Source organism: Sinocyclocheilus grahami, unplaced genomic scaffold (assembly GCF_001515645.1).
Source record: "Sinocyclocheilus grahami isolate Dianchi unplaced genomic scaffold, SAMN03320097.WGS_v1.1 scaffold326.1, whole genome shotgun sequence".
Classification (NCBI taxonomy): Eukaryota; Metazoa; Chordata; class Actinopteri; order Cypriniformes; family Cyprinidae; genus Sinocyclocheilus; species Sinocyclocheilus grahami.
Genome location: NW_015505505.1, coordinates 119275 through 128940, shown reverse-complemented (window position 1 = coordinate 128940; position 9666 = coordinate 119275).

The window sequence follows — 9666 nt, the reverse complement described above, 5'->3', positions numbered from 1 at the left end:
GGGGTTTATTTAAAAAAATATATATATTTTATTAAAAGTCTCTACTTTTGATTTCATGTTAGCTTTTTTATTATATTAAATGTGTTAAGATTTTTAAATGTACATCAAGACTGTAAAATAAGACTAGAAATATTTAAGTAAATAGGCAAATTAAATTAAATTAAAATAGTTTCATTTCATGTTGAATTTAATAATATTCATTATATAAACTATTTAAAGCATATCAAATTTAGTTTAAAGCAGTGTTATTTTAGTACCACTGGGATACTATTATAGTTTTTATACATTTTTTATCATTTCTGTTGACATTTGAATTTTGATTAAAGTTCTTGTAATTTTGTGTGGGGGGGGGCTCAACGACAAAGCTTTTTATATTTAATTTTATTTCAGTTTAATTGATTTAAATTGTTGAAAATAATTTTTTTTATTGGTTTTAGTTTCAGTTTTAGTTTAAGTTTTAGTTTAGTTTCAGTTATAGTTTTAACTATAATAGCTCTGGTTTAAAGGTGTCCAGGCGCTTTTTCGAGCAGGGTTTGGGGTTATGGAGGACATTCAGAGTCTTTCCATGATGCATAATTTACAATTCTGGGTGATTTCATCTGTGGTTTTCACAGAGCTTCAGCCAGCTTGCGAGATCTACTCTGTGTGTGTGTGTGTGTGAGAGTGTGTGTGTGTGTGTGTGTGTGTGAGAGAGTGTGTGTGAATTCTGATTTTTTATTTTTTCACCACGGAATTAAAAATAAAAAAACATATTTGTGACTTTTTCATCTTACAGTTCCAACTTTTCTTCTCAGAATTACGAATTTATATCTCACAAGTTTATATCTTGCAATTTTGACTTTATATTTTGCTATTCTGACTAGAAATTACCTTTTTTATTTTTTTATCTTGTGGCAGAAACAAGCTTCCATAAATATATAATACAATATTTATATCCGCATATATTAAAGGAAGTACAACAAATATTACCATGATGTATAAATACTAAATAGAATTCAAAAAATATCATTTTAACTATATATATATTTTTGTTTTTTTGCATTATGGTAATGAGAATAGAGGGGGTGTCCTAAATGCTAAATGACTGAAAGATAAAGTCTTTTTTTGGGGGGGGATCCAGGCATGATCTTGACGGGTTTCATGAAATCAAGTTTGATTTTTGTAAAGGTTGAACCTCTAAATACAAAGTCAGGTCAGTTCTCGTCATGTTTTCTGTATTCCACAGCTGTACTGTACGTATGTCGATATTGCGTTTCATCATCAAACATATTGCAACTGCAGGGCAGTTCACAGCATTTAATTTATTACCCCCACGCCTGAAGGAAGGTACTTGAATACGACAAGGTGTCCTCTGTTACAAACAGGACACTGTGCATGAAACCAAAAAATTATTAAAATCAAAAAAATCACTTCGCCTCAGAAAACAGCCAGTGCCTTCTATGTGTTTGTTTTGTTTTTTAATTACTTTTTTATACGTCATTCAAGTATGATGCAGTAGCACTGTTTATACTTCTGTTGTAATATAAAGATTGGTGCATGAATTTTGTTTTCCCATTCTCCCCATTTTGCAATGAAAGTGAACTAGTGCTCAGCTGTGAACAAGCAAAAATTTCACTTCTCCCAGTTATTAAAATGAGATATAATGTGGACCAAACCAAAGCTATTGATGGCAACAGCTGCAGTGTGATGCTATAGGTTTGTGCTTTTCTTTTGTTTTATTTGTTGTGGCAATCATTTGAAACATTGTGATCTGTACTATTCCACAAAAACAAGTTGATACCCGAATTATAATTCACAATTATATTGTGTTGTGATGTAGTAAGTGTATTAACAACAATACTGATGCATCTATTGAAAGGCTCATAAAGTTTACTTTTTCACAGTATTAATAAAGGTCGACTTTCAAGCTTTTACTGCATTGGTCTGGTTATTGGTAAGCCTGCTAATGACGTGCAACTGCTCACAAGATCCTCCTTAAGACTGAAATAATCACTTAAAGCTGTTTTGTGGCCATTGGAAATTGTTTGTTTTGTTTAGGATGACTTTTGCAATGCAAACCTTTCGGTATAAATATAATGCAAGACAATCCATGGAAATGGACACAATAAAAGTTGAGTTTGATGGGAGCTTCACCTCTCGCTGACCCTCATAGCAGGTTCACAGTCCACTAAATCTACTAAATCTACTTTGGGTTTCCCAGCAAGGACTGTACACATCATATCTTGTACTTTAGACAATAATCCAAGGGAAATTAAAAGTGGGTTGAGGGGTAAATGTTGATCAGACAAGGGTTTTCCTAAATGGAAACATAGAATATGAGGATGAAGTAACCTGGCACACATTTTGGAATATATTGAAGGTATCTGTCTTATATATAAAAAAATATATATATATTTTTTTATTAAATGCATATTTGTGACTTTTTCATCTTACAGTTCCAACTTTTCTTCTCAGAATTACAAGTTTATATCTCACAAGTTTATATCTTGCAATTTTGACTTTATATTTTGCTATTCTGACTAGAAATGACCTTTTTTATTTTTTTATCTTGTGGCAGAAACAAGCTTCCATAAATATATAATACAATATTTATATCCGCATATATTAAAGGAAGTACAACAAATATTACCATGATGTATAAATACTAAATAGAATTTAAAAAATATCATTTTAACTATATATATATTTTTGTTTTTTTGCATTATGGTAATGAGAATAGAGGGGGTGTCCTAAATGCTAAATGACTCAAAGTCTTTTTTTTGGGGGATCCAGGCATGATCTTGACGGGTTTCATGAAATCAAGTTTGATTTTTGTAAAGGTTGAACCTCTAAATACAAAGTCAGGTCAGTTCTCGTCATGTTTTCTGTATTCCACAGCTGTACTGTACGTATGTCGATATTGCGTTTCATCATCAAACATATTGCAACTGCAGGGCAGTTCACAGCATTTAATTTATTATCCCCACGCCTGAAGGAAGGTACTTGAATACGACAAGGTGTCCTCTGTTACAAACAGGACACTGTGCATGAAACCAAAAAATTATTAAAATCAAAAAAATCACTTCGCCTCAGAAAACAGCCAGTGCCTTCTATGTGTTTGTTTTGTTTTTTAATTACTTTTTTATACGTCATTCAAGTATGATGCAGTAGCACTGTTTATACTTCTGTTGTAATATAAAGATTGGTGCATGAATTTTGTTTTCCCATTCTCCCCATTTTGCAATGAAAGTGAACTAGTGCTCAGCTGTGAACAAGCAAAAATTTCACTTCTCCCAGTTATTAAAATGAGATATAATGTGGACCAAACCAAAGCTATTGATGGCAACAGCTGCAGTGTGATGCTATAGGTTTGTGCTTTTCTTTTGTTTTATTTGTTGTGGCAATCATTTGAAACATTGTGATCTGTACTATTCCACAAAAACAAGACAGTAGCACTGTTTATACTTCTGTTGTAATATAAAGATTGGTGCATGAATTTTGTTTTCCCATTCTCCCCATTTTGCCATGAAAGTGAACTAGTGCTCAGCTGTGAACAAGCAAAAACTTTCACTTCTCCCAGTTATTAAAATGAGATATAATGTGGACCAAACCAAAGCTATTGATGGCAACAGCTGCAGTGTGATGCTATAGGTTTGTGCTTTTCTTTTGTTTTATTTGTTGTGGCAATCATTTGAAACATTGTGATCTGTACTATTCCACAAAAACAAGTTGATACCCGAATTATAATTCACAATTATATTGTGTTGTGATGTAGTAAGTGTATTAACAACAATACTGATGCATCTATTGAAAGGCTCATAAAGTTTACTTTTTCACAGTATTAATAAAGGTCGACTTTCAAGCTTTTACTGCATTGGTCTGGTTATTGGTAAGCCTGCTAATGACGTGCAACTGCTCACAAGATCCTCCTTAAGACTGAAATAATCACTTAAAGCTGTTTTGTGGCCATTGGAAATTGTTTGTTTTGTTTAGGATGACTTTTGCAATGCAAACCTTTCGGTATAAATATAATGCAAGACAATCCATGGAAATGGACACAATAAAAGTTGAGTTTGATGGGAGCTTCACCTCTCGCTGACCCTCATAGCAGGTTCACAGTCCACTAAATCTACTAAATCTACTTTGAGTTTCCCAGCAAGGACTGGACACATCATATCTTGTACTTTAGACAATAATCCAAGGGAAATTAAAAGTGGGTTGAGGGGTAAATGTTGATCAGACAAGGGTTTTCCTAAATGGAAACATAGAATATGAGGATGAAGTAACCTGGCACACATTTTGGAATATATTGAAGGTATCTGTCTTATATATAAAAAAATATATATATATTTTTTTATTAAATGGGTAAAATTTTTAAAGTGGACTTTGGACACGATACAATTCATTAAAAAAAATCACAATATGAAAAATAAAAACAGGAAATATTTACTTCAGACTGACAACATTTCACAGAACTGAGAAAAAGTTACACAATTAAAAAAAAAAAAAAAAAAAAAAATAAAGCTGTTTTGTGGCCATTGGAAATTGTTTGTTTTGTTTAGGATGACTTTTGCAATGCAAACCTTTCGGTATAAATATAATGCAAGACAATCCATGGAAATGGACACAATAAAAGTTGAGTTTGATGGGAGCTTCACCTCTCGCTGACCCTCATAGCAGGTTCACAGTCCACTAAATCTACTAAATCTACTTTGGGTTTCCCAGCAAGGACTGTACACATCATATCTTGTACTTTAGACAATAATCCAAGGGAAATTAAAAGTGGGTTGAGGGGTAAATGTTGATCAGACAAGGGTTTTCCTAAATGGAAACATAGAATATGAGGATGAAGTAACCTGGCACACATTTTGGAATATATTGAAGGTATCTGTCTTATATATAAAAAAAAAATATATTTTTTTTTTAATTAAATGGGTAAAATTTTTAAAGTGGACTTTGGACACGATACAATTCATTAAAAAAAATCACAATATGAAAAATAAAAACAGGAAATATTTACTTCAGACTGACAACATTTCACAGAACTGAGAAAAAGTTACACAATTAAAAAAAAAAAAAACGTCATATGTTAACCAGTATGTTGACCCACACCATAATATTATAAGGGTTAAAATAAATGGTTAAAATAAAACAAATCAACTTAAATAAATAAGGTAAGGTAAGGTATTTTGTTTCAATATTATTTTACTATCACTGATATATTATAGGTTTTGTTCATATTTTGTATTAGGTTTTATTTTTATATTTTCTGCTCTCATTTTAATCTTAGTTAAACTTTATGTAATGTTGTGTTCTTTTAAAAATACATCTATATAGTTTTTAATTAAATTTTAGTTTTTAGTTTTAGTTATTTTTGTACTGAACTAAATGAAACCGAGAAACATTGTCTTGGCAACTAGCTGAAATAAAATTATATATATATATATATGTGTGTATATCATGCACTTGTTCTATAGATGTTTTCCACAGAAGTCTGTTATATTGTACTCTGCTCTTTGCAGATGTATTTAGACAACAAAATAACTACTGTGAGACTGAAAAACAAGAAAAGACATGAGACTCATAAGCATAAGCAGGCTTCTGTAAAGTAGCATATTCTAGACCAATTTGAAAAAATAAATTATATTTTTAAAATCAATAATTCAAAAAATGGTTTAAAATATTTATTTATTTATTTATTTGCAAATATCATTAATTATTATTATTAATTCATAGATATCACTATATATATATATATATATATATATATAAAATAAATTATTTATAAAAAATAATATATATATATATATATAATAAATTATTTATAAAAAATAAAATTTTATTTAAATTAAAAAACAGTTTATTATTTGAAACTTCTGTACTTTATCAAACAAAATTATCAGACCTCAGGATCATAAAAGATAACAGTTTAAATCATTCAATCATGCGCAGTTAGAGAACCTTGGCCAGACACTTTCTCTTGTACATTAAAATAAATTCACTTCAAATCTTGATGTTAATTAAAAAGAAAAAAAAAATCCAAAAACAATTACACCAAAAACAACAGCAGGAACTAAATGTTTAAACTGCTGTATGTCTCTATGATGTGGGAAGGTTTGCTCCTTTTGCACGTCTTTAGCGTGTCTGATAAGGGCTTTGAGGTTTTGGCATCGCAACAAATATCTGCCTTATAAACACACACACACACACACACACACACACACACACTCCCATTTCTTAAAATCCTAACAGTGCGTCATACAAAAGTCTCAATAGCCCAGTGATTTATGAGCTCTGTGTGTTATACTGCAGCTCTGCCCTTGATGCAAAACTGGAAACGATTAAATAACCATTATTTGAAAATCAAACTGTTGTTCCAAAGGATAGCGAACAGGCAATTTGGGCTTTAAAAATGACAAGCGAAAAAAGCTTCCTGGTAATTTAGCTTCTCAAAATGACACAATAGCAAGCTGTTATTTTTTCCGGTTGCCAAATCTGAGGCCTGTGTTTGCAGACGGCGATAATAAGGTGACACGGTGATGAAACTCGGTGAAACGGTCCCTCGCTCTCCTCCCACGCCTGTGGTCACACGCAGCAGCTCGACTCGTAAATCCCCCCTTGTCTTTGTTTATGCACAGCCTGACCGCGTCCACCGACAGTCTGTGATATTTTTCTGCTCAAAAACCCCGGGCCAAGGGAATGTGCTGATTGTCAGGCTTTTCGGAGCCATTCTCACATTGCAACCCCATCTGAACTTCCCTCGGGCGAACCTTCTACCCCTGCACTCCTTATTCCTAGTATTTGGATGCCCTTGTCTCCAAGGTAACACACAAAGACACAGATGTTTCTCGGTTAGCCAAAGCAATTTGTGAGGACAGACGGAGCGCAGAAGACAAGTATAGGCCTTCGACGTTAGTGTAGTAACACTGTAATCAAGACATGACATGAACCCAGCAGAAAGCCTTTACCAGGAATGTGAGTGCTTTTCATCAAGACATTTGCATAATGTCTGGCTTGTCTGGGGATCTATATATGAAATTACTTTGATACAAGTCTCAGCCTTTGCTGTAAATAATTACTCTCGTGCTCAGTAAAAGCGAGTCTGTTTGAAGTTTTCTCATTTTCAGCATCGGAAATGTCTGTCATCTTGGTCCAATTGGTACCTTGTTTGATAATTGAAATCCCTAAATACCTTAAATACCGAAATTAGTTTCATTTAAAGACTTGAATTGAGCGTGTTATTTAATGACATTACTAAAACCTAGAGTCAAAGACACAAAGAGTGTCTAAGAAAAAGAACTGGACAAATCCTTTGAAAATCTGTTGCCAGGTTGTACACTTGTATTTGTATTGGTTTCATATGTTTTTGCATGTATAAGAAATAAAAATAAATTAATTAATCAATAAAATAAAATAAAATAAAATTAAAATTAAAAATAAAATAAAATAAAATAAAATAAAATAAAATAAAATAAAATAAAATAAAATCACATTCCTGAGGGGAAGACGGGTCCAGTTGGTCAGTGCAGACTTTTAGACAGGCAGGTGAAACACCGTCTGGGCCTGAAGCTGAAGAGAAGAGAAGACACATTCCTGAGGGGAAGACGGGGGCCAGTTGGTCAGCGCACACTTTTAGACAGGCAGGTGAAACACCGTCTGGGCCTGAAGCTTTCCTAGTCTTCTGTTTTCTGAAGATCCGCTTCACATCCTCTACACCGACCTTAAGCGCAGATTGAATGGAAGGAGAGGGAGGAGGAGGGGTTGCAGAAGGGCGTAGGTGAAGGTGTGAAGTGCAGATCAGAGGGTGGGGGGTGTGAGACTGGGTTTTTCAATCCGGCAATAAAACACATTCAGATCGTCAGCCAGGTGTTGATTCTCCACAGACTGTTGGGGGGGAGTCTTGTACTTGGTGATGTTCCTCAGAAACTTTATATCATTTTCAATGAATGTTTACATTTAATGACTGTAAAATTTTCATGTGGTGTAACCATCAAATGCACACATCTTAATATTTTCACAAAAGTTTTTTTTAAGTTATATTTATGCATTTTTTTTTACAAATATCACAAATTATTAATTTATAAGTAAGGTTTTTGCAAAGTCGCACCACATGACATTTTCTAAAGTTTGATATGTTTTTGAAAAACGTTTATATTATTTTCAACAAATGTTTAAATTTAATAACCAGAAAAATGTTACATTTATATTTCCATAAATAATGTAAAGATTTTTCTAATGTAAAAGTTTTTTACAAATGTCAAATTATTAATTCACAAATAAGGCTTTTTGCAAAGTTGCACCACATGACATTTTCTCAACTAAACTTGGCTTGTCATAAAAAGGTCAAATTATATGATAAAATCTTGACAAAAGAGATCATCGCTATGATGTAATTTCTTGTCTGCATGTTTTTCTATGTTTTATTTTTTTTTATATTTATATAATTTTCAATAAATGTTTAAATTTAATGACTGTAAAAATGTAATGTGGTGTAACCATAAAATGTGTACACATCTTAATATCTAATTTTTTCCCAAATATAGTAAATTAATAATTCATAAATAAGGTTTTTACAAAGTCGCACCAAATTACATTTTCTCAACTAACCTTTCTTTGTCATAAAAAGATCAAATTATATGATATTTTAAGAGACTTGACCTTGATAAAATGATATGCATCTCTAAGATATCATTTCCTTTATGTTTCTACATGTTGGTTGAACCACAACTTTGATATTATATTACACATGATATTACATATAAATATAATTACATATAATTATTTTATATTTTAACAAAACTTTAAAATAATAATAATCTCAAAATGTTTTTGAGGAAAGAATAATGAGGAATTTCATTACTTTAATAAAAAAAAATTCTGCATTATAATATCAGAACAGTTGTATCACCCTGACATTTTTGACTTTATGCCTCTCAAAAAAATGTCAACATGAATTCAGAATATAATCATCGTAGATTCAAGTCACTGTATGTATAATACTAATATAAATAAACTCCCTCAGATATTTGCAAATTTGGTGTTAGGTTTTTTTTTGTGTGTGTGTCTTTGTGATAACTAAATGTCTTTGTTAAGCTTTCTGAATATGTTGGTGAATTAATGCTGAAACTGTTAAGCCATGCTGAGTAAAGCGTTTGGATGGGCTGGCATGGCCTGCATGTGCCAGGCCGTCATGAATACATTCATTACATATAATTATTTTATATTTTAACAAAACTTTAAAATAATAATAATCTCAAAATGTTTTTGAGGAAATAATAATGAGGAATTTCATTACTTTAATAAAAAAAAATTCTGCATTATAATATCAGAACAGTTGTATCACCCTGACATTTTTGACTTTATGCCTCTCAAAAAAATGTCAACATGAATTCAGAATATAATCATCATAGATTCAAGTCACTGTATGTATAATACTAATATAAATAAACTCCCTCAGATATTTGCAAATTTGGTGTTAGGTTTTTTTTGTGTGTGTGTCTTTGTGATAACTAAATGTCTTTGTTAAGCTTTCTGAATATGTTGGTGAGTTAATGCTGAAACTGTTAAGCCATGCTGAGTAAAGCGTTTGGATGGGCTGGCATGGCCTGCATGTGCCAGGCCGTCATGCAAACGTGGCACCCTCCTCTGCCCCCTCCTCTCCTCCCACACCTCCCCCCCCCCCCCCCC